This window comes from Lissotriton helveticus, chromosome 11, assembly GCF_964261635.1.
Source record: "Lissotriton helveticus chromosome 11, aLisHel1.1, whole genome shotgun sequence".
Taxonomy (NCBI): Eukaryota; Metazoa; Chordata; class Amphibia; order Caudata; family Salamandridae; genus Lissotriton; species Lissotriton helveticus.
In genome coordinates this window covers 28,277,785-28,302,455 of record NC_136072.1, presented here as the reverse complement: position 1 = coordinate 28,302,455, position 24,671 = coordinate 28,277,785, and the positions used below count along the sequence as shown (strand labels likewise).

Below are 24,671 nucleotides of genomic sequence, written 5' to 3'. Positions count from 1 at the left end.
TCTGCAGGAACTGACGTACCCCTACTAGCGATCACATTAACCTCCTGCAATGACATAGCTAACCTCCTGTTAATATTGATAAAATCAATGTCAACATGCACAATGATGCAATCACATACACGGATGAAATCGCATCACTATTATTAAATTCTACCAATTTAAACTCTCACACCATCCAGACTCAGAAGTACGTGGTCATACAGGCTCTGCAACCTAGGCCTGGGGTTACTGATTGAAAGGTCATAGGTGAGGAGGCACATACCCAGCAAACAAATGCACAAACAGGAAACTCCGATCAATCCCCCAAAAAAAGAGCAGCGACACTACAATGGACCAGGGAGATTGGCCCCAAAAAAGCACACAAGGCCAGAGGGGTGCATGTGCTCCCAAAACACCATAAAGTCAGATGTCACATGAAGTTAGGAACACACATTCAATCTGACACGGCACACACAGTTCTCGCAATGCTTAAACGCCCCTCACGCTGGATATTTACACACATTACCACTGGCCCCCATTGTGTCCACGCAAGGTGGAGGCTCACCTGCATTTGTAATCAGGGGCCTTATTTATGATTCCACAGACAAGGCCCGCAATCTTTTATCAAAAAAGGATTGTCAGAAGTACTTTATAATATCCAGAGAAGTTTATAAAAATGTGTTCAAATCGATAGTACTTTGAACCCGTCCTCAGACTTGCTTCTGTAACTGTGCTCCCGGCCGAAGTGTTTAATTAAACCAACTGTTCCTGTTTTGCCAAACACCTCTTGTCTTTTGTTTTTTTCAATGTAAATTCATATTCAAGCAATATTTTGGTGAGTCTGCCAGGAGAGACTGCTTTCTTGGACCTGACTGCAGCGGAAGGAACAAGACCTTGCCTGTACAGATTCACATCTGCACAACAAGAACAGTGAGTAGACACCGCAATTGATTGGAAGTTCTGCTGAATCCGCGGGTGGAGGTCCATCCTACAGCTGCCGTCAGAGACCACATCTGATCCTTAGATTCAGCATTTGCCGTATGGCAAAATAGGAAGAAGTGCAAACATTTAATCTGAGTACCCTCCCACTGACAGAAATCTGGCATTTTACCTATTTTATGTGTCCGAGCTAAGCAGTCGCAAAACGGCCTTGGAGGCGATCCCGTGGAGTTCACCTTTTTTTCGATAGTCAGCACGCTAGAAAGGGGGAAGGTTGTTTGTCACTTGGACCGGTGGGCGTGTTACAGATGTGCACTTTTCCTCTGGGTCAGAATTGACGCCTCACAGCTTGGGATGCTGGGTGGACATAGATGGTTCACATTAGCCCTTGGTGTGATATAGGGTGACCACCACAGTCTTATTTTTAAGTCTAAAGAGTTTTTCTCAATGCTACCGGTTTCTCAAAGCACAGTTGGTATCTGAAAGAAGTGAGAGGTGTTGTTCGCTTGGAACGCTGGGCATGACACAGATGGTATGCTAAGCCCCTTGGTGTAAACCAGGGTGCAATACGGACGCTAGGAAAAAAGATTTACATCTGGGAGATTTGGTGTAGCTTGTGTTTGCCCAAGAGGGGCCTGTGGTTCTTTGAGGTATTTCTTTTCTCTGCAAACAAATTGTCATTTCTTTGTCTGACAGACTATTGGGCTCACTTAGTCCCATGTACCAAGCAGGGCTTTGCCTGTTCACAGAATAGCATGCACTAGGAGTGGGCTAAGGTATTTTTAACAAAGTCACCATTTTTTTCTCTGTCAGTTTTTTTCTTTTTGTGGTATTGAAATTGATGCAAGGTATATTTGATATTGTTTGGTGTGGGAACAGCGTTTACAACGCAACCTTTACAACGAAGTACCTTTACGACGCAACCATTACAACGCAACTTTTACAACGACTTGCGCTGGGGGGCGCTCTAGGATAGGGAATAGTTTTAATTTACTATCCAACACCTTCCCTACTATCCACTGGGACTAGAGTGGGAATAGTAAATTAAACTATTCACTATCCAGCGACCCCCAACGCAAGTCGTTGTAACGACTTGCGTTGTAAAACTTGCGTCGTAAAGGCATGCGTTGTAAAAGCATGCGTTGTAATGACGTACATCCGTTTGGTGCTGTGATGCTGATAAATTAATGCACTTATATTTTTTGTCTTGAGTATTATGTTTTTTATATCTCTCAATGTGGTATATGAAGGTGTTGCGATTTCTCACAATCAATATTTCATATCACAGTGAACTCTGCTATTTGCTGCCAAATTTCATGACATTTTTAACAATTGCATTATCTTCTAGTTTGCGACACTTCAGAAGCATTGCTATTTGTGTTTGTGAAATGTTCTTGTTTGTGCATCTGTGAGTAGCATTGAGCTCATAGTAAGTAGTTAGAACCAGCAATCCCCTTGTATATATTACCCCCAAAACCAGAAAGACTAGGGTGCATTTTTGCCCTAAAACCGTCCGAACTTATCATGGAGTTGCCACTTAATCACATGCAAACTAGGATCCCAACACAGGCTAAACAACTTAACAAGTATTGCCACAAATGGCACGCACACACTAAGGCATACATGTTTCCATGGACAAAGGAGGGAACCTTTGACCCTCACATATTCAAACACACGAGGACACATATACGGACCAAATACATGGGCTAGAAGGACAGGAGAGAGACAGTATTAGAGCTGTGGGCCATATTTGAGGAAGTGTCCAGTCACATCTGGTAGGCCCCAAGTCCTGGTGATGGAAGCTGTGGGTGGGGTCTTTTTTAACTTTGGTCTGGTATTGACAAGAGTATCTTTTAAGCTTTGTGATTTTTTGAAGGAAAAGAGTGGTTTCCCCCCCCCCCCCTTTCCCCTTTCTTTCCCCCACCTAGTTGGCCGTTTTTTCTTCCAATCTCCTAAGGAACATCTTCCTTAACCACCCAAACGTAGAGATTTATGCAGTGATACAAAGTTCCCCCCTTTTTTCTTATGCTAGCGCCAATTAAGTATTAGGAAGCATTCCCCACTAACAGTGCACTACGATTGCACGTTTGTTCCCTTAATGTGCGCCAGTTTTTGATACACTTTTCCCAATGTAGAATTATCCATGGGCAAAAATACCCTATTCCCACTCCATCCTGTCCACATCAAGCGGCTTACTCCGTTACACGGAGGTCTTTGTTTAGACGGGGTCGGCAAGGTAACCGGGCGCACGCGTGACGCCCACGTGATTACGTCACGTCATCGCGCTGCGCCGGCCAGCCACGCCCTCCGCGCCCGCAATGGCAGCCGCCTTTAACTTCGGCGCTGCTTCTCTGCCAAAACACGGGACGCGGAGGGGCGGTCTAGGTGAGAAGTCGCTCTTAATGCTGAAAACTGTAAGTAGAAATCGCACTAATGGAAACGCATCCGTTTTCGGACTACTTCCGCTAAGGAGGTATGAGAACAGTCGGTATTTTGATACTATCTCTACCCCCATTTTCCCCTTGACTCCACAGAATAAGTTTTCGAGCATTGCTGCCTCCCTTCAATCCCCGTGCAGCAAGCATTTCTCCATTGAGAAGTGAGCACTATTTAATTTCTGGCAATATATATGTTGTGTGTTGTTCTGTCTTGTTTGTATTGTTACTTTGGATCAAGTTGGCATATTACCACGTCGGCAATTTCCTGACACTAATTAAACACAGTCATGAGTTAGGCACGCACGATGTAGCCTGTGTATGACTGGTTTAAACATAGAATTCTATGTACACAATCACACCAACATTGATAGGTGTGCTTTTTAAGGAAACTGTTTGTTCCCACAAACTATTCAGGTACACCGCACGTTGCACAATTCGCTGATACTGGTTGTGGAATGACTCAAAGATAGAATGGACCACGTCACTTCACTACGTTACAGGCATGTAAACTACCCTTTGTGACTTATAATCCTTTATCTTTTTCACAGGTTTTTGTCATTTTTTTGTAACCATACTTGGTTGCAAATCTTTTTTACCATTTAGCAAACTTGCTATCTAGGTTCTTGAAAGGGTTGCAGGTATGGCAGGGCGTTAGTGTACCCTGACCACCCAACTCCTTTCATTTTTTATGGTCCTGAAGAAAAACCGGTAACTCCCACCCATGGTTTGAAACATGTAGACCTATCACATACCTCAGATACACTAGGTCCTATTAAAGCCTTCATTGTATCTACACACACTATTTTAACATTGTCCAGTAGCCTTAGAATAAATTATATTAAGTCATACCAGGACAATTTTTAACCCACTGACCCTTTTTTTCACATTCATCACTCACATACCCGCTCCACTGTATTTCAGGTGTCGCAGCACACCTTGGCGGCATTCGGCTGTCAAGGTGGCCCCGATGATGAAGCATGTCACCGACCAGGTCGGTGAGTGAGGGGTTCCTTAAAAAACAAAGAAGGACTTCTTCTTCCCACTCAGGGTCTCATTCCACCAATACTGGCTGTTTAGCCTTATCTTTGGTGGTACTCCTTCCATTTGTTATATAGCTATTGAACCTTAGGACTGGGAGTACCCTTCCGTCCACTCAAGTGGATAAAATCCCTTTGCTCTCTATCTCTTGTTAAATATATACAGGTGCTTTCAGTCAGGTATTGTGAGATGGCTGCAGGATTTCACCAATAATTTTTTACCTGCACACAGAGACAAAAACTCACGCGCACACACTCCTCTCTGCTCTTAAAACTGTTGGTTACTTTACAACATTTGCAACATTTTACAACACATTTTCTTTGAAGGCGCTGAAAGGGGACTGCTGAAGACAAGCGGGCCTGCGGAATTTCAGCATTGTGATGAATAGATTCCTTCACTAAGGGGCTCATTAGGATGACGGGCGGACTTTGTCGGAATTCCGGACCGCCAGCCATAAGGGCAGGGGTCCCCAGGAGGGTATTAGGATGTGCCCGCCACAGTGGCAGGCACATCCTGCATTTTTAGCATTGTGGCGGGCGGTGCTCTCTGCACCACCCACTGCAATGCTAAACATGCGTTGATGCATTTGCATAAACAAAGCGGCAGGCACTGTGCGGTGCCTGCCGCTTTGTTAATGCAAATGAAGGGGGGTACCACTGGTAACCCCCCGTGTGCACCCCCACCTCTCCTTCACTCTGGGGGCCCGCAGAGGGCCCCCAGAGTGAAGACCGCATGCCTTTCCGTGGCGGCATCGCTGCCGCGGAAAGGCACCTATTGACGCCCATCATAATATGGCTGGCGGTGTCTGATAGACACCGCCACCATATTATTCCCTTTCCGCCCCGGCCGCAAGGCGACCGGGGCGGAAAAGCGGCGGACGGTCTTTCCATCTGCCGAGGTCCCTCCGCCATACTAATATGGCGGGGGAGAAAACGAGTGTGGATGTCTGGCGGATTGCCCCCGCCGTGCTGGCGGTGGCTACCGCCAGCCTGGCGGGGGCAATCCGCCCGACATCATAATGGGCCCCTAAGTGTCTTTAGTAACTTCAGTGGGATCAGTTTCATGTGGACTCCTCAGGAGCTGGGATTTAACAAGCAGTTTTGGTATATTGTATCTGTTTTTTATTTGCATTGCACCTTGCATTTTCCATCTTGTATTTTGTTGTATGTATGATTTGACTATTCTATGCACAGCGCTCTGATACCCTGAAGGGTCATGTTCACGCTTTATAAAACACAAATAAATAAATAAAATAAATAACATGGTTTATACTACACAGTTGAAAATCTGCCACTGACAGCAGAGATTGTACGTCATTCACACAACCTTTTGATTTTCTTGGGGACTCAGAGGAAGAAGTGGGTGGCTGTATCGGAGGCTGAGAACAGACCCTTTCAGAACTAAAGTTGATTTTCTGCTAACAGGCAGACAGCTGAAAGGGCACCCCTGGATAGCAGCGACTATCCGAGGCATTCTTTTTAGGAAGTCCTCTTCTCAGAATAGGGACCGTGTCTACCAGTGCTTAATTTGAGCCGGTGGTTTTCGGTGCTCGGCGCCAGCACTTCATTCGGTGCTTCTGACAGCCGGCACAAGGTGGCACTCTCTGGCTTATTTTGGAGATGACAACAACAACAGGTAATTATTTATTCAATATAAATAAAAAATGACTATTACCAGCTGCCCAAGCCATTCTTATAGCTTTGGGGGCCTGGAATAGTCAGAAGAGGTGTGGCGCCGTGGCTAGGGTGACTGACTCCGGAATCTGGGGATCACGGTTCGATCCCGGCTCCAGCGGCAGCTCAGCTCAGCACCATGTGACTCTGGACAATAGCTTGGTTAATATTCCCGACGGCCCCCAGTGCCTGGAGACCCTTATGGGTGATTGTGCGCTTTACAAATGTGGATTATTATTATTACTTGTGGGAGTGTGATGGTTAGTAGTTGTGTTGGTACTGTCATTGGCAGCGCTGGCGGGGGCAATGGGTGGTGCAAATTGCAGTGGCCCCCTGATAAGAGACCTGGCACTTATTTTTTACAAATTAAGCACATGATAGCTGTTGGTGTGTGTAGAGGGCATCATACAGCACAGATGGGGAAATGTGTTCCCAGAGTGTCCCTCATACTTCACAAACTTTTTGGGGAGTTTGTCTTATATTTAAAAATATTCAGAGTAAAACTGACCTGAAGTGTCATGTGTCCCAAAAAAACAAAATGGTCCATTTTGAAAACTTTAACAAATAACTCCTTGACAACAGCTGAGCGTCAACACTAAAGGCCCCATTATGATGTCAGGCGGATTTCCCCCGCCAGGCTGGCAATCCGCCCGACATCCACTCTTGATTTCCCCCCCGCCATATTAGTATGGCGGGGGGGACCTCGGCGGATGGAAAGACCGTCCGCCGCTTTTCCGGGGCGGTGCCTATCAGACACCGCCAGCCATATTATGATAGGCATTTTTCAATGCCTTTCCGTGGCGGCAATGCTGCCACGGAAAGGCATGCAGACTTCACTCTGGGGGCCCCCTGCAGGGGGGTGCACACAGGGGAGTACCTGTGATACCCCCCTGCATTTGCATAATCAAAGCGGCAGGCACCGCGCGGTGCCTGCTGCCTTGATTATGCAAATGCAAAAGTGCTTTTTAAGCATTGTGGCGGGCGGTGCTGAGAGCATCGTCCGCTACAATGCGTAACATGCAGGATGTGCCCGCCACTGTGGCGGGCGCATCCTAATACCCCCCACGGGACCCCTGCCCTTATGGCGGGCGGTCCCTATTACCACGAGAATCGCGGGCGGGCAAAGTCTGCCCGCCATCCTAATGACCCCCAAAGTAATGATAGGATTGAAACAGCCCTTGTCATCGCAGTACTTGAGGGCTGTCGTTGCAACTGGTTTGAATGGTGTGAAGCACCCCACGTGGTATCAATAACAAGAGCCATCACCACCCCTCTGTGGGAGGTCAGGTTGTGAGAATGAATACGTGCATTTCAGGACCTCTCAGTGAGTGACATGGGTAAGAAGGCAAAGCCGCGGAAGGTAAAAATGCCATTTATTCATATACATACTTAAGTGAGATGCAAGTCTGTGTTATGTGTCGAAAGCTGGTTTGTATGTACGTTTGAATCAGAAAGATCCAAAAATGGTTCTATCAGAGAAAATATAAGGTTGTGCTTTTTAGATATGTGTGTGTTTGTGTGTAACACATACTGTGTGTGCAACACATACAGTAAGGACAGGGGTGTGGGTTCAGGAGTGGCGTTTGGGGTGTTACACCTCCCTAATAAATGTATTCTCTAGTAAATAGTTGGGTATTTTACCATGATATGCCAGTGTGATTGTTGGGAAATTTGAAGCTTAAACTCCCCCAGTCCTACCGACCAAGCGACGCCCCTGGAGTCAATCTATGGTCTCCGCCTCAAAGCCCCCTTTCACTGGTCACATGGTCATCCCCCTCAAAGCCCCATTCCTCTGATCACATGGTCATTTGCCTCAAAGTCCCCTCTCTCTAGGGTCAGACAGAAAATAGAAGGCACGGGCACCAAAATAAAAGTGTCCCCCCCATTAGCGAATCAAATAGCTAAAAAAAGGCCCACTTTTTCAAATAGGGTAGTGTTGAACTTGTAAATACAAGTTGCATAGGGGTTTGCAAGGAACGGGAGATTGCATGGATTTGTGCTTGCTACAGGATATTTTTATGGTAATATCAGAGAAATAAACAGCAAAAAAGGCGCATCAAACTAAGAAACAGGCCCAAAATCCCCCATAAAATACTGTCAACACACTGAGCTATTAGGCCAGCTTTCATGCACTGCCTGATTGCCCTATAGGCCAGTCCCACCCTGCCTGGCTCTGATCACATGGTCAAATCTAGACCTCATTGTCCCCTTCCTTCACCCAAGATGTCTTGGCCTCGGTGCCAGTGCAGTTCTGACTGAACCACATAAGCCTCCCACTTTATGGAGGCTATCAATTGTCTTCAATGTTTCATTTACCTAAAGATGGCCTGCATCACTCACAAGGCGCTACACCACAACACCCCCCAGTACCTAGCCCACAAACGTACCTTATCAGGAGGTAACAGACACTCTAGGAGCGCAGACAATCGACTTCAGAAACCCTCACGTTTCAACAAGACCAAAACCACCAACAGAGCTTTCTCCGGAGCAGCGCCAAGAATATGGAACTCGCTTCCGCCATACATCAGAAAAATCTCCTCTACTCCTCTCTACAAAAAGGAAGCAAAATCATTCTTGATGAGCAAAGTTCTACCTTAAAACTGCACAAACACGACCCCAGCTATACAACCTCCGAATGACCTCTACTTTTGAGTCAATGAGACCGCGAAGCTAAGACCTATGCAAACTCAAACTTGCTCAATGCTGCTATCCACCGAGCCCTTTTACTATATGCTGTTACTTTTATGCTTTGTTTTGGTATACAGCGTGTTTTCACTAATTGTTTTCACCTTGCTCTTTATGTACCCTGGGTCTGGTTCGAGCTATAGAAAACCCTGAGAATAAATAAATAAATACAATTGTTAAGTTTCCACTCCCACAAAAAACACCTGAGCCTCATCTTGCCTCAGTGGCCAGGTTCATTGCAGGTTGGGTTATGCTAACACCTTCTATCTGGATGTCTAGGTGGCTAGGGGTTCATGGGCCAGGCTGGCCACTGGGCCTGGAATGTCTAAGCATGTGTCTGAGGTCAGTAGAGACAACACTGGCCAGTCTAAATGTCTCTCCATATCACATAGATGCGTTCATGACAAAAGTCTTTTCCCCGCTAATGCTGGAGCTGTGAGTTCTCCAAGTAAGGGGTCCTTTCATTCTTCTGTTCTCCGACTGGCAACCGAGCGAGGGTGGACTTTGTACCTCAGGGCGAACCAGATATGGAAACGGTACCCCACACATTTCAGGAACCATCGCTGTTCCATTCACAGGAGCTAAAATCTCACTCTTTCCATTGCATCTCAATGCAATCCCAAAATTTGTCTGGCTTTAGGAAGACCCACTCCCAGGCCTTTATGTACTAACGTGCTTCCCCATAGACACAGAACTGGTAAAAGTCTTTGCTATATCAGGCACCTATTGAGACCGAGGGGCCGATTCCGATCTGGGTCATAAAGCACTCCGACCGTGCCGGATCCGGGGTGTTTTCTGACCGATCAGGACTCCTGTAGTCCGACTGAGCGAGTACGATGCGGCCGTATGCTGTCGGACTCGGTTCGGTTGTACTCCCATAGAAGTCAATGGGAGCCGGTCGTATGACGCGAACATGGGTTCCCATTGACTGATTGGGTACGTCGCAGACAAGTGCACCCCCTACAGTGGGTACGCGTGGGTGCCATCTGCAACGTACATGCCTGTCTTGGGGAGACCCATGGGTCTCCCCCTGTGTCCCAGTTGTAAGGCTGAGGGTAACAGGGGGTCCGACACAGACCCCCGAAGTCCAACCCTGGGAGCTATTGCGAGCCAGATGCTCCGAATCGATCCGGCTGTCCGAATCAAGCATCGTACTAGCTCGGTCGTGAAACGTCTCCATTGCGCGCCACAGTTCGCTTGTGACCGAGTCGTATGGAGCGGTTCGGACCCGGAAACGATTCGGACGGAGATTTCGCGCTTGTCCGCATCGTACTTCGAAATCCGGACCCATGTACGACTCGGACGTAAATTCAGCCTCCGAATCGGGTCCGCTAATGCCGAACCCGATTCGGTGCCCTTCCGACTGAGATCGGAATTGGCCCCTTTGTGTAAAGCGTACTTAGCAGACACGTGTCAATCAGTTGCCGCTAGTACCAATGGAACAATAGTGGTTCTGTTAGCAATGAAAGACATGCCATGTTATTATATAACATTTGCCAATATTTGTTTGACTTTTTTGTATCCAACACATTATCACAAGCAGGAAGGACCTATTGTAGCATGCATATAGGCACATCATTGTGGAAATCCTGATAAACGTGCACATCCAGCTGTCGTCCATCTTGGGCGGGATATCCGTGTGCTTTGGTGATATTGGATGAAGACAGTGCTTAATTTGAGCTGGGTGTTTCCAGTGCTTGGCACTTGTCAGAAGTGCTTCCATAAGTGGCTGTTAGGTGGTGAAGTCGTGCTCGTTGGTGCCAAGCACACCTGATGAGCATGCTCCCACTGCGGAGAGCTCTTTGGCATCAAGAGCTGGCAGGCTGCACACATTCTGAGGGGATGCCACCTCAGGCCTGCATGCTGGTGTCATTTGGGTCCCCTTTGGCAAGCATGGTGGCAACCACAGGCATTTGGCAGCACTCGCAGTCGACTCCTAAGTGAAGCTTTGAGCCTTGCCCTCAAGTCATTTTAACACCTTTGCCACTGGGGTATTTCCCCCACGGGGGGAGCTGGCGCCGCGGCGCTCATGACGAGCCCAGCTCGTCATGAGTCACAGTGGAGCTGTGCTCATGATAAGTTGGGCTCATCACAACCCCGCCCACTGAATAATTCTCCCGCACAGGCGGGGAATCAATTGCGCGTGGGCGGGCCGTGGCCGTTATGACGTGCTCAGCTCGACTGTGACTCTCGTCATAAGCATGGAAGGGGTTAACAAATAAAGCACAGGCCAATGGAGGGTCACGCTCCAGGAGATGGGTGAGGGCTGAAAGGTAAGTCTTCAGCTAATGCTTAAGTGCCAGGGCCTGTGTCAGGGGCAACTGCACCTTACGCCACCCATTGCCCCTGTCAGCGCTAGCAATGGCAGCGTTGTGATTGGTCTGAGCACTGTGGTTCAGCGCTCCGAGAGGGACTGGGGGCCTGGGCGCGTTCTCCACCCCAGGCTGTGATACAGCCTCGGGCTGGCCAAACATTCATGCGCACTTAAGACAGCGCTACCACTGTTCCGGTGACGTCCAGCCCCGCCCCATATCAGCTGAGACAGAGACTGAAAAATAAAATGATAATGTTTGTTATTATTATTTTATTTTTCCGGTTTGAACTTCTCACAGAGCAGTGGGGCGACGCTCCTCTGCCTTAGCGCCGCTGTCACATGCTGTCTCCAACTTGGCTCATTTTCAGGGTCAGGGCAGCTCTGATGACGCACCTCTCTCCCTCTCTGCACCTCCCCCCACCCCTCTGCTTTCTCCTGTGCCCTCCTTTTATCTTACCCTCTTTTTATCTCCCCTCCTCCTCCTCATTGTGGCCTTCATACCATGACACACTTCACCTTTCACTTGTGTCCCATGAACTAGTTTACTGCAGGCTGTGATTTCCTTCTATTATTAATTGATGTACATCACTCTGAGTCACTTTCACTCTAAAGGAAACCTTTCCATAAGTAAATAGATACAAGATGAGGTTTAAGGCTTTACTCCCCTTTCTTCAGCATTTTTTAACAACCCCGACCACCCAGAGATGCTAGCTGTAAGAGCAGGGTAAGATTGGAACATTTATTGCACTTTCAGAAAAGTCATGCCATTATCTTTTCCCTCAAAAGAACACTACACAACTCTGCACAAATGGTAAATCTTCACAAAAGCAGCAGTTCACACAATAAATATTTGGATTATGGAAACCACAAGTTTTCACTCATTTATTTATTTAAAAAAATTCCATGTCGTCTGGAACAAAGGTCATCTGATTTCACTTTCTGTGACGTGTCCAGGTTCTAAAAGGCACATGATGTAACTGCTCTTGCCATTAGGGCATTGTGAAATTGCACTGTTTTCAAATTTAGAGTTTTAAAATCTGTCTTCTCAATGTGGGACTGATGTTCCTCTGACTGCAGGGGGAATGGGTTAGGTACTTTTTTTTGGGGGGGGGGGGCATGAAGGACATCAGAGTAAATGAAGGGAAGGTTCCCACGTCACAAGAAGTATCATTCCACTACAACTGGACACCCCTAAATTCAAGACCTCTCAAGGCTGGAAGCAACCCTTCCCTGGAGCACCTACCACCTTCTGGCTCTCCTTGTCACTCAGCTGAGAACCCAACAATGCGACCTGTGAGGAGACCACCTTTCTTGTATCTATGCAAGGTCTTCTTACTCTCTTCTTATGAGAAAACTGTGCACCTGTTATTAATCAATGTGCAAGCTTCTCTCACATGTACTCTCATTCAAAGAATGTTCGAAAGAAACCTGTGAATGTTATGCAAAGGTGTTGGAGGCAATGCTTAAGGTAAGTCAAAGCGATAGGGTTTTAACGTGAGTATTGTATGTTTGGACGTTAAGGCAGTGGTGCTAGAGGACGAAGGGGAAGCCCTATAACCCTTCTAATTTAGTGTGTTGAGAACAACACACTGGAAGAAAAATATAGAAAGCCCCCCGCACTCAAATACAAGTAAAGCAAAAGGTGTGTCCAGTATGACACTACAGTAGAACAGTCACAAATGCTGGAGGAAAACAAGAAAGGGAACAATGGGGCATATTACCAACGATGAGCGATATTTATCGCTAACGAGGCTTAGCAACGAATTTTTTAACGCTAAGCATCGCCGGTAATTATCGCAGAGATAACTTGCTATTAGCAAGGCTTATCTCAGAAGTGATAAAAATCCTCGCGCTAACTGCCAAATGAGAGATTATCGCTGGAAAACCAACGATAATCTCTCGAAGTTTGGAGTTAGCTTGATGATAGGGGCTCACAAACTTAGCCATGATATCCACCTTCCATAGGATATCATGGATAAGTCAGGAAAATACCAGGTGTAAAAAAAGCAGTGCTAACCGCGGTTAGCGCTGCTTTTTTTTATCGCTAACAGGGTCAGCGAAATCCTTGATAATAGGGGAAATGTCGCTTAACAATATTTCTCCTATTATTTTTCTCTGGAACGCCCCCTTTGCATCTCATTAGAGATGCGAGGGGAAGCGTAGAGAAAAAGGGTGCTAACATGCGAATTTGCGTGTTAGCACCCCATTGATGATAGGGAGATAATTTTATCTCCGCTTTCTTGGCTTTTAAAGCCAAAAAAGCGGAGATAAATCCCTTGATAATATACCCCAATGTCTTTCAGAAGTTTCCTCGTTTTAGTGCTTTAGAGGCCAGCCGACACGTGTTTCGTCGCGATGGAACATAAATTCTGCGACTCCTCAGGGCTGGGAAAGATACAAAAGGAAAATGCAATGTACAACATGACATACATTAAATCAAAGTGCCATCCAAGAAATCGGTTACATGGTGGGCAGTACTTCCGTGTTGTAGTCTCATCCCACGTGAAAGTGATAAGGTATATAAGGAGGCCACGGCAGAGTGGAAACCAAAGTTGAGTTACTTTGTATCCGGGTAACGTGTGATAGTGGTTTGAGTAGTAAGCCACGTAATGTGCAGAGGAAGAAAAGGGAGAAAAAGAGTGATTGATAAGCGGCTCCGAGACTAATAAGAGCCACCAAATAAACAGAATATTGCATAAGGAAAACTGACGGTACGATCCAAGTGATATAAAAGGAGGAGAAATAGTGGGATTAAAAATTGAAGAGCTCCAAGCGATAGAGACATTACCGATGATCGTCATTAAGAGGTGCACGGATATATCAGGCCACGGATATGTGACACGGAAACGTGCATTATGTCATGTGAGTGCTCTTAAAAAGTGCAGATACTAATGTAGCTGGCGATACCTTCCCAAAATCGTTGTATTTCTGGTGAGGTCTGTGGTAGAAAGAACAGAAAGTAAAAATCGAGAGGGTGGAAAGAAAGTTAGGGGCATATTACCAACAACTAGCGATAATTATCGCTATGTTGGTTTAGCGGCGATATTTTTATAGCCGAGCTGCGGCGACTTTTTATCGCTTAGGAACCTTGCTATTATCAAGTTATATCTCCTAAGCGATATAAATTGGCCGAAATGCATGATTATCGCTAAAAAGTCAGCGATATTCATGCATTACCGAGCTAATGCTCTTAGCCATGTTATCCACCTCCCATTGGATAACATGGCTAAGAACTGCTCAGGGCAGGTGTTAGCTTATGGAGATAATCGCGCTTAGCGCGAATATTTCCAAAAGTTGGTAATAGGAGATAGCGATGTTAGCGACTGTTTCCTGTCGCTAACATCTTGGCAAGCCCACTTTGCATGTCATTAGTGATAACTATCACTGATATGCAAAGTGGGGCCCAAGATGGTCGCTATCTCCTACTAGCTGTCGCTAACTGGTGCTAGCGACAGCTAGGTAATAGGGAGATAATTTTATCTCCGCTTTTAAAGCCAAAAAAGCGGAGATAAACCCCCTTGATAATATGCCCCTTAGTTCTCCGAATGTAAGACTAAAGAAAAAAGCTCACTGCGCAGCCGGTGATAATTCCGACCCGGCTGGGCTCTGGACCTGGTGATCGGGTTTTTCAAGAACTAGGAAGCACGATGAAATTCGCACTAAATAAATGAAGAGAAAAGAGGGCATTGGGGGTCCAGTAAAGCCAAAACACTCACAGATGTGACCAGGGTACAGGTGAGGGGTGTGTTTATAAATTGATCACTAGAAATGGCCCCGAGGGTAAATGGGTGCCATAGCAGTAGTTCCAGGCTTTAAGTGGGCCGGGTCTCACCGGTGCTGAGCACCGGCAGTTTTTAAAGGGGGCCTCAAAACGGGTCTCTATCGGGCTCTGTTTTGTGCCCTGGCACAGGTGGTCTGTTTTTTTCTCGGACTGCGGTGACAGCAGTTTGCTGTCACTGCAGTCCAGAAAAAAAGTGCCAGGGTGCAAAACAGCCTGATACAGACCCGTTTCGAGACAGCAGGCACATCGATGTGCGCTGCCCACACTGCTCACTAGTGGAGAAGTTACGGCATGACGTCATGCCAGGTGAGCGCTGTAGGGAAGGGAAATCCTTCAAAGAGTTAATTTCTCTCTGGATTTCCCTTCTCTTTCTGAAACACAAAGAGCAGCAACATTGTGGTGGTGTCACCAGGGATTTAATTGGAAGCTTTTTCAATATTCTATGTAACAAGCCATAGTTGCAGTTTTTTTTTATCTTATGCAACTAATAACCATTGACAAAGCCAATAGTCCTTACTTGTTGTAGGTACGATGTTACTTGTTGTATCACATGTCTGGATGCAATGACAGAAACAGCAAAATACAACACCGGTGGCACACTATGCTAAACACAGATTTTTACCGTGAGTGTTTTAAAGCCACGCCCCTAATTACACTGGCCACGCCCCTTTGAGAGACCCCCAGTTTTTTCATCCCACTTAAAGCCCTGAGTAGTGCCACATACGAGTGACAACTCTAGTACCGGTCGTACATAGAAACATAGGGCCTGATTTATGAAAAGTGACGCATCGCTGCGTGAAAACAGCGATGCATCACTTTTCACTGCGTCCTCCTTGCGACACCAATGATGCGTCATATTTACAGTATTTACAGTACGCATCATGTCGCAAGGAGTTACAGATACGTCAGTATTTCTGACGTATCTGTAAGCGCAAAAGTCACGCATTGCTGGGGTGTGTCACAAAAGTGACGCAACTCCAGCAATGTGTCCTTTCACATGGGGAAAGCCCCAAGTAAAAGGGCTTGCGTCAGTCGTACACCTGCTGTGAGGCAGGCGCAAGATTTTGAAGTAACAGCGTCCTTAAAGTGACACATTGAAATCTCATAGATTTCACTGCGTCATTATTACGAGGCTTTTTGCGGGGGAACGCCCCCTCTGCATACATTATACCTGACGCAGGTATAATGTAGCGCAGGGGTTTACAAAGTGACGCATCTGCTTAGATGCGTCACTTTGTAAATAGTGCACAACAGGAGGCATGTTTTACGCCGCCGATGCGTCGCAAAAAGTGACGCATCGGAAGCGCAAAACTGACGCACGGCCTCATAAATGAGGCCCATAGTATCAGGGTATTGTGAAACTCACCAGGAAAGTGACTCAAGTATGAGTACTGGTCGGGTCTTCCGGTGGTTGTCACGGCAGTGCACGCGATGAAATATGGATCTGTGAACACCAAGTAAGGTGAATCATCAGACCAGGATGGTCCGAACAAATTACATAAACACCAGTACAGGGATTGCATTAGGCGTCTATGGGAGCGTGGTATACCGGTAGAGCAACACTTACCCGGTATAGTACTCGAGTATAAGCACTAGTATATATATATATATATATATATATATATATATATATATATATATATATATATATATATATATATATAATAGACACATCTCAGGGCGCCTCCGGGACCTCCACTGGCTTAGAATGGAGAGTCGAGTGAAATTCAAAGCCTTGAGTTATATGCACAAAATCAAGTCTGGGAATGCTCCCAGATATCAGCAAACTCTTGTTAAAACGTATTCTCCTGCACGCACACTCCGATCTTCCTCTCAAGTTCTCTTCTGCCTGCCTAAATATAAATACTCAAGAATGGGCGGCAGGTCCTTCTCTTTCCTAGGTCCCCGACTCTGGCATTCTCTTCCCCTTGACATCCGTTCAGAAAACTGTTACGGCCGTTTCCGTAAATCCATTAAAACTTGGCTTTTCAATCAGTAACTTTCTGGCTTTCTCCGTCATACTGCTCATGTTTTCTAATAGCGCCGGGAAACCCTTTTTGGGTAGCTGTCGCGCTCTACAAGCTTAATAAATAAATAAATTAATAAATAAATACATAGCAGGGTCTTTGGGTCGGACAAGTAACAAAAGGAGACGCCGCTGTGGGGAGGTCTGCAAACATTCAACAAGAAAAAAGAAAGGAAAGAGCTCAGGCACAGTATAGTCCAGATCTACTCAAACGGGGCATTTGATTAACTATATGTGATCACATTGTAAACATGGAGCACGAAAAAGAGTCCCAGCGTAAATAGGAAAAATCCGTAATTACCTAATAGTCAAGGCATGTGTATCAATGCTTCAGCCCGCAAAGCAGAATATCGCTGCTGAGAGTCAAAGGAGCGGGTCCACTCCTACAGGAAAGGGGCCCTATGGAGAGAGCAGGATAAGGCAGTGCTTAATTTGAGCCGGAGGTAGCAGGTGGGGTCCACCAGCACTCAATTTCAGGGACCAGCCCTTTTTTTCCACATCTGATATTTCCCAAAAGCAAAGGAGGAAAAATCACACCAAGTGGAAAGAAAGTTAAAGAAAGGCGGAAAAAACATCACAAAGGGAGAAAGCGGGGACCGGCAAGAGTGGGATAAAGATACAGGAGTGTCTGGTAGTAGATTAAAGAGGCACGAGGTGGATTTAAGTCTATCCCACCTTGGCATTCCACGCAACAACCTTTAATGACACCGTCCTCAGGGTCGGAGCAGAGCTTCCGCACCAGCAATCACTCTTTTACAAATTAAGCACTGGTGAGAGCATGGATACTCACAAACATTTGCCCAGGGGCCACAAAGGATGCTTTGTGATGTGCCCGAGGGCCGCACTGATGCCAGACGGGTGGCGGGAGGGGGTCTGGGTGGGTCAAGGATTGTGTAAGGAGGTTCAAAAACATGTTAAATAAACAGGCAAGCATTTATTTGCAGGTTAATAAACGTTTGCCCATTTATTTAACATATTTCTCTAAATATTAGTGCTAGCAAATAAACAGGAGCTGGTGCTACTGTTCACCAGAGGGGGCGCATTTAAAGGTGAAGAGGGCCGCAAGCGGCCCCCGGGCCGTACTTTGAGTATCACTGGGTTACAGGGTCCGCGTGGTTGCTGTGCATAGCAATAGTGCACCTTCCTTTTGCAGACTTCTGTAGGCTTAAGAGTGTTTTGACTTATCTCAGACACTCATAAAACACACCTATTCGGTATGCATCTGCTAATGCACTCCGCGATTCACTCGGCTTAGATTGGAACCTCTCCTATATTGTACGAACTACGCCATCAATCAATCAACCAATCAACCAATCAGTAGATTTGTAGAGCGCTACTTGTCACCTGTGAGGGTATCCAGGCGCTGTCAACTACATTTTACCACCTAGACCAATGTATCCTGATATTGCCAATGCTGCCCTAATCCTTTATAAGTGGGCTGCACATCAGACGATCATTACAGAAACATCGTCTACATGAAAATTGTGTCCTAAATACGGTTTACAAAATTATTGTCCTGTGGGAGTGTGTGCTCTGCGTACTTAATTTCGTAAAGGCACATTGCAGCTTTGCAATATATGAGTCTGGTTTATTTTAATTCCCTTAATTAACTAACTTTAACTTTCTGTACTGATACGTTTATTTGAATAAACCTACATTGAGAGCCGAAAAGCCTTGTGATGCGGCTTCTCCTTCTGACCATTACTAAGAGTTATAGTCCAATATTATACCTTTCCTGCCTATCGACCCCATTAATTAATAGAATTAAGTTATAGGTGGAGTATCTCAGTCCCATTTCCTGTAGGTTTTTTACTATGAACTCGAATGAGCTATAGGTTTGTAAAAAATATTTATGACATAATATTTATGTGAGACTATATTCTGACAATGGTATTCTGGTACCACGCAAGTTTTAGCCCGGCTGTCACACTATCGGTGGGAATTGTGATACATTGACCATCTTATGTATAGGGGTGGGCGGTAAACTCTGCTCAACTGGTGGAGTTCACTGAGCTTTTCCCACTCCGTGCTCCGCCTGGAGCACGGAGTTCCAGAAAAACTCTGCGAACCGACACATGGCGGAGTTTTTCTCACACGCATCTCCCTTTCATTAAGTTAGCAAGCATGAGCAAGAAAAATGGAGTGCTCGGATGAGTCCCGGAGCAATATTTCAAAGCAGGCGGTTGCGGAAGGTCGCTACCATTCACGTTGAGAATACTACCGCTCAAGCCGAAAATCCGCTAGAGCGACAGAAAGAAGGAGAGGCGCATGGTGCAGTATGCACCGATTTTACACTGCATCACAAGCTCCCACGGCTAAAAATCAGCTTGAGCAGCGTGCAGTTCTCGCGGAACTCAGTGAAATCTCATGGTAGTTTCACGTGACTCTGCAGAATTTCATGGAGTACAATTCTGCTAGTTCCACCGACCCCTGCTTAATGTAGAGAACAGTAATCCCACTGGCACAACAGAAAACTATAAACAGAAAAATAAGAACGTTTTACAGTAAAAGAGAATTGTAAATATTTTGTGTAGAACTCAATTGATTTTAGATCCAGATTACAAAAATAAACTTTGTGTAAGATTTCTAATTAGGCGTTCATTACTGCGATACTAGGGGAAACATCCTTTACAACGGAACCGTTACAACGCGGTACCGTTACAACGCAGGATTTACAACGAAAGTCATTACAACGACTCTCGCTGGAGGGCGCTCTAGGATAGGGGATAGTTTCATTTAGTATCCAACACCTTCCCTACTATCCACGGGGACTGGATTTTGAATAGTAAATTAAACTATTCACTATCCAGCGCCCCCCAACGCAAGTCGTTAAACCTGCGTCGTAAAGGTACGCGTTGTAACGGTACGTGTTGTACCGTCATACATCCCGATTCTAGTAATGAGAGCCTTAGTCTCACTGCAAACAGTTCAATGTGAAAATATGCTACAACAAAGAAGAATAGAATTTTGTATATGATGGTGGAAGTCACCTGAAAAGTCAATAATATGTATTCGTAGAATTTCTGTCAGAGCCAAAATGTTACTGAATAAGATTTTCATTGGTTCCTTTTCTTTGAAGGACATGTCTCGGCCCGAATCAGGGAACGCCTGGATTGACCTGTTCAATGAAATTAGGAGGAGGAGCTGGAAGAGGAGCATGGAGACACATGGCGTCTCCAATTAAACTATAGCATCACTAACGAGCTGGCGCAAGAGAAGCAGAAGGAAGGGTGGAAGGTGTTTGAGAAGGCATCTAAGGGCAGGTAAATATGTTAAACTGTGGTGAGCATCCCCAACCCTGCTGGATACCGCAATGAATCCAACGGGGCTGATTCCAACTCCCATTCACTTGAGGTTGAAAAATGGGTATCAGTAAGATAGGTGATATTAACTCTTATTGTGGTGAACGGTGTTTAGTTTGCAAAAAATATAAGTGCCAAGGCCCAAAGATGGTCTTAGGAGGTTGCGGTCCACGTGACGGCAGCCAGTTGCAACTGCTGACACTGAAACTGTTGTACCGTCCCTTTCTCAGACATAGTTCCTTTCTCAGTACTATTGCTTTGTATTTCACTCCTCAGATTTCCAACTAGATTTTGCAGCTCCATAGAAACACTAACACATATATTGAAATTGGTAATTTGTTTCAAATAAGCACTGGTCTTATCTTATCTTATCTTAAGGGAATTTTGTATAGCGCTCTGTCACCGTAAGCTTCCTGGCGCTTACTGTTCCATGTTAGTGAACAGAAAGGCTTGTATGAGAACCCCAGACATGTGAAATGACAACAAGGTTCTCATTGCAGAAACTGGCAGTGGCCAACGTGCACCAGTGGATGACTCAACCTCCAGGGGGCATTCACCACCAATCACACAATGGCATAATATATTATTTTATGATATATAGGGCAGTTTGTATGCACCGCAATGTTCAGTAACTCCTTGGCCTCTTGCTGCTGTTGGGTTAGTAGGAATGTGGTCTTTTGTCTGCTGGTTGTGGCTTCTTTTCCAAATAGTTGTGGCTCTAAAAGACTGTCAGATCTTGCATCCTTCACTCTTGGTGTGAGTTTTGGGTTTCAATTATGTGTGTAAGTCTCACTAGATACTCATTATGCAGACTATTGAATGCCCTATCCAAGATGGCCGCCTTTCAGATCTGTCTCTGCTAACCTAGGATCAAATTTTTTTAAATAGGTGAAAGAATTGACGAGCCCCCAACCATCCGTGATTCCCAACAAAGAAACCCTAGGGTCTAGAGAAAGGTTGTGACCTACTGTGCCCTCGGTGTATGTGTGTGTTTTGGTCCAGTATGTGGTAATGACTTGACAACCCCATATGACGTGCGGGAATGTGCCCTCCGTGTTCTTACAATGTCAGCATGCGGCTGTAATAGCTCTGCTTATTTTCCACATCCATGGGGATAAAAGTATGCACGGTGTAAGTATCTTAATTGGTCAAGTTCGAGTATAACAGAAATAGTCGGGAATCTGGGGTCCATTTTTGCTTCGGTCCGATCGTCATCCTCAAAGGCTCCCCATTTTTCTCTGAGATACAAGAATGGGTCAGTAGAGTTAACGATCAAGGACCTCTATATCCATGATATCCCCCTCCACACGACTTGTTTCATTGTGATATTTGCCTCCAAGAAGTGGAACCCAGGTGTCATGTCCTCTAGGAAAGGACATTGTTAAATAAGTAGGTCAGCGGTCTAGCTTGCCCGGACAGAAATGGGACACCAGGAACTTCCTGGGAGGAGACGGGAAGCATTGGTTTCCCTCACACTATCTGAGTAGACAGAGAGAAGAGGACTTGTGGAGAGTACCTCCACATCAGTAGGCCATGTATAAGAGTTGAGGAATTAATAACAAGGAGTGAACAACCTTATGCCCGACGCTGTCTTTTATGCAGAGTGTTATGCTTTCAAGCGCTGTGACAAGTAACTTATCCAGAACAGGACCGGACACCAGGCACCGCACACAGCTCGGCATATGGCTGCTAGGGCGGACCTAAGCTGTAAATACCTAAAGAATTGACTGTCATGAATTGCAAGGTCAACTGTTAACTGTTCAAAGGATTTCATAAGGTCGGCCAGAAGTCTCCGATCTTGAAGATACCAATGATATCCAATGCTTGGAGTCCCTGTGTCCGAGAAGTGTGTGATGCGACTAAGGGGGTCTCCGCGGTCACCCAGCCCTGCCAGCCTAGGTATTTGATTGCTGCTTTCTGGCAGTGTGTTGTGATCCTAGAGATTGTGGGTAGCGTGTGCAGGGCCTGAGCTCCGTACAGAGGGGAGTAAAGGTCATACGGTTTCAGTATGGATAGCTCCTGGTGTACCGCTGTGTCCACCCTGTTGCAAAAGAGGCAATCATTCAACGAAATAGGTTGGGAGGTCCAATACTTAAATTGAAGGTTAGGGATCCCCAGCCCATCGTCAGACATAGTCTGTGCACATGTAGCAAATTATTCATGCGGGTTACCCCGCCCACAAAAAATGTGCTAATAAATAGTGTTGTTCCTGAAAGAAATGTAGGAGAAGAGAATAGGGGTAGTTTTGTTTATTGAACTAGATATGGGTCAGGGCTACCATCTTGAAGAAGGCATCTTGACCCATGATGGTTAATTGGAGCTTGGCCCAGTTGCGGAGTTCCCGCTATCTCCTAATATGCAACGGGGCAATATTGAGTCTCCAGACTAGTCCATGGTCGAACGTGATCCTCATGTCAAGAAATCTGAGGTGGGTTGGGCCAATTTTAATTTCGAGATATAGGCATATTGTGGAGGGTCCTCTACCAGTGCTATATAAGTTGGTTGTCCCAGCTTACCCTGGAGCACAAACGCACACAAAAACACTAACTCACATCCATGCATTCACACACGATTGCAAAAACTCACACCAATTCTCTTCACTCACTCCCAAATATTCACACAAGCACCAAACATTGAAAATAAAATCACACTTACCCGCACCGCTCTGCCTCAGAGGTCCCAGGATGGCTGGGACAGCTGCCTTCCTTCACTGGCTGACCTTAGATCAACAAATGAGGGAAGGCAGCAGTCTCTCACTCGTCACGGATTGGGATGGGGTCATTGAGACTGCTCAACCCACCACACTCTGTGAATAGGTGTCAGTGATTGACACAGCCCTAGGCATTTCAGGGATTAGAATACCAGCTCCCAGGTCCGAGGCAATTATTGACGCCCCGCCTAGTCACAAGGACAAGGGTCTTGAGGTGCTTAACCAGGCGGAAGAGGTCATGCCTGATTGAGCTGTGACTTCTTCAGCCAAAGTTTAGCTCAGGCAGCCTGGAGCCTGCACATTTAGGCATGTCCAGGGCCGGACTGGCCGCAGCGGGCACCAGCCATTTCCCCGGAGGGGCGCTAGGGTGGGGGGCCGTTTTTGTTACAGGGGGCTGGCAATATCGGCTCCTTGTAACAAAATCGTCCAAAAACGGCCGTAGCAAACAGCTCGGTCGCACCCCCTCTGAGCCGTTTGCCAGGGCCGGTTTCGGTTCCCAGTCCGACCCTCGGCATGTCTAGCTCATGGGTGTCTGAACTGAAAAAAAGCGTGCCTTTGCTCAGCCTGGCAGACGCTCTTCTTTTTGGGGAACAGGTGAGGGGGCGTGGCCCCTCAGCCCATTAGGATGGGCCGCCGCTGGGTACGATGCATTCCCGTAGACTTTTGGCATATGGAAAATTCTTGGAATGGAGATTTTGGGCTGCTGCATGAAGTGGAGAAGGTCATCTGTATACAGAGAGATCCCGACACCCCCAAAGAACTGCATCACACCTGGTCCACTCTGCGGGGGCTCAACGACTAGGGCAAAGAATAGTGGGAAGAGTGGGTGTCCCAGGCACGTGACGCTGCCTATCTAGAAGGGGGCCGAGAAAGCACTTTTGACATGAACGGGGGCCCCTGAGGCAGAGTAAAGGGCCTTCACACACCTGTGAAATTGTTGACTAGGCCACATCCTCTCTAGTACTTCAAACATGGAGGGCCAGTGTATGGTTTCAAAGTCGACTTTGCATAAAGCCACCAATCAATGAGTTTTTATAAAATACTACACGAAACCTACAAAGTCAGTGCCTGGTACTTCTGCCAGGCATGAAGCCATTTTGGTCAGAACTCATTAGGGTGTGGATTTTCTTGACCAGCCACCTCATAATGTGAACATTCTTCACTTGGTCCTATCCACCTTAAACATCCAATCCCACCAATCAGAAACTCACATTGTAAACAACCAATCAGAAAGCAAAGAAAACTACTCTCTGCTCATTCTGCCCCTGGTGTAGTCTTTCTTCAGTTACAGTAGGTTTGTCATGAGTGAAACTAAAGCTAAACCTAACAACAGATTCAGTGACTGACCTTTAATAATCATTTTACACTGTGTGCAGCCATCATTAAGGCACCCTTATCCATTAGATATTACAGATATGACAATTCTTTGCAAAGGGAGCAGGTGATATAAATAAACCGAACACTGCGTCCTCGTGAGTTTTATTATGTTTATTCAAGATCAACAAAACATGCAAATCAACAACTTTTCAGGTGCTATAAAAGCGAGTTAATGTTAAACCCGAATAAATGGCATTTCTTCCTTGTTCTTGTTTGTGTTGCCATTGAATAAATGTACACACAGCTGCTCCCATTTTGTGTCTGCTCTTTATTTATTCATGCAAAGTTCATTATTGCACAGGCCACGCCCCTAGAAAAGATGGAGGTTGACTGTGGAACCGAAGAATAATGCGCAACCCTTGGAGAACACGTTTAAGTATAGGTTACAGGCCTCTAGCATCAGCTGGCG

General features: G+C 46.1%; 1 pseudogene; it reads left to right on the top strand.

Annotated features, from left to right (window-relative positions):
• The window catches only part of LOC144792106 (receptor-transporting protein 3-like), a 59,021-nt pseudogene that overhangs the window by 19,369 nt on the left and 14,981 nt on the right, over window positions 1-24,671 (top strand).